Below are 1,745 nucleotides of genomic sequence, written 5' to 3' on the forward strand. Positions count from 1 at the left end.
TGCGGGCAAGGATGACTCAAAGGGAAAGGCATGGTGTGGCTCCATGGGTGGAGGAGGGTGCTCCTCTCCAGGAAGGCAGCAGAGGTTTTTTTTTTTGTTGCTACTGTGATCTGGGCTGAGTTGCCTGTTGTTTTCATTGGACTGAAGTGGAAAGGTTGCCTTGAGACACCGAACGAGCAAGGTGGAGGCTGGGAGGCAGCACCAACCTCACAAATATCTGCCGTTCCCCATCGCCGTCCAGGTGCTTAGCCTGCATCACGTCCCACCTCCTCTAGTCCCTACAGGTCCTCTAAAACCTCCTGCCCCTGCAGATTGCCACCGCTGGCACCAGGATGAGCATCTCGAGGGTAGAGCTTTCACTCTGGTGCTCCAGCCTCACCCAGGAGGGTCAGTTCTGGTCTGCCAGGGCAACCAAGGTGCAATGAGAGCAAGGCAAGGGACAGCATGAGTCAGAGACATACCAAATTGCCTGCAGCAGTCTGAGGGTGCTCATCTGTGGCAAATGAGACCCAGTCCTTTAGTTTTGTTTTTTTTTTTCACACTGGAAAATATCTAGAGTGGCCACTTCTGTATAAGTCAAGCATGACCTCGGTCCTGTGCAATGTGCCTGACTCACCAGCTCAGCTTCTGCTCTCTACTGGAGATCTTTGTGCAGTTATGAAGAGAAATTTGATCAAGCACATAATGGCACAGAGAGGGATTTTTGTAAAAAAAAATGAGGAAAATACATTCTGTGTATTTGCTTTTATTTTTCTATATTCATCTTCTCATGAGATTATTTTCAATGACCTTATTTAGAACCATTTTTCCCCACAAAGAGTTAATACACATTTTAATAGTGACCAGAAATACCCACACTAGCTGGAGGTCCTAGAAAAAGAATGAGTGGGATGCAGGGGTGTGGAAATCTGTCCAAAAACCATGGGAGGGAGAGGTATGGAGGAAGGCGTACATAACAGCACTTGCAGGTGCTTGAAATGAAGGTGCACATTTCTCTAGCTCCGTAATCTTCACAGAGCAGGTTGGTTTTGCCCATGTGTACTCTAAGGCTGTGCCTTAAGCAGCAGTGGGATTTCTGTGGGCAGGTCGGGACACCTCAAGGTACATCTCTGTAAGTAGAAACAAAGATTGTCAAATGCTTTCTTGACACCAGTTGCATTTCTGAGGAGTGTCTACCCTTGAGATCTGTTACCAGGCAAGAATCGGGCCACACACAGCTTGCTGGGTTGACATGGAGCTGATTTCCCCCAATCAGGTTCCTCTGTTCTTTCTGGTATGGTTTTGTGGACCATCTTTTCCAAGGAAGGGCATGCATCCCTGCTCTGTTATCTCAGGAAGGCTTCTTCCTTCTCTCTGCTGGGAGAGAAGTCTTCTTCCTAGCATCTCTCCTTCATCACAGGCTCTGGAGATGATGTTCCTCACAACTTCTTGGGAGTGCTCCATCACTTGGGTTGTCTCCTGCAACTGTCTCAAAACGCCGCCTTGCATCCTGCCTTGTCCATGCATGAAGGTTTTACCGGGAGAAAGAAAAAAGACTTTAAATGGAAGTAGTTATAACAATATTATTTTCTACAGTCCACTGCAAAAAGCATTAGATGTGTTGGCTCGGGGATGTTTTAACCCTGAGCAGCTCAGCCCAACTCTCCCCTTTCTCATCTTGACTTTGACTTTGGTCAGTTCCTCTCTGTCCTTTGGAGCTGCATATGCTTCAGCTCTAACATTCATGTCTAAGACTTTGCCCAGAA

The sequence above is a fragment of the Charadrius vociferus genome, unplaced genomic scaffold (assembly GCF_000708025.1).
Source record: "Charadrius vociferus isolate BGI_N301 unplaced genomic scaffold, ASM70802v2 scaffold399, whole genome shotgun sequence".
Classification (NCBI taxonomy): domain Eukaryota; kingdom Metazoa; phylum Chordata; class Aves; order Charadriiformes; family Charadriidae; genus Charadrius; species Charadrius vociferus.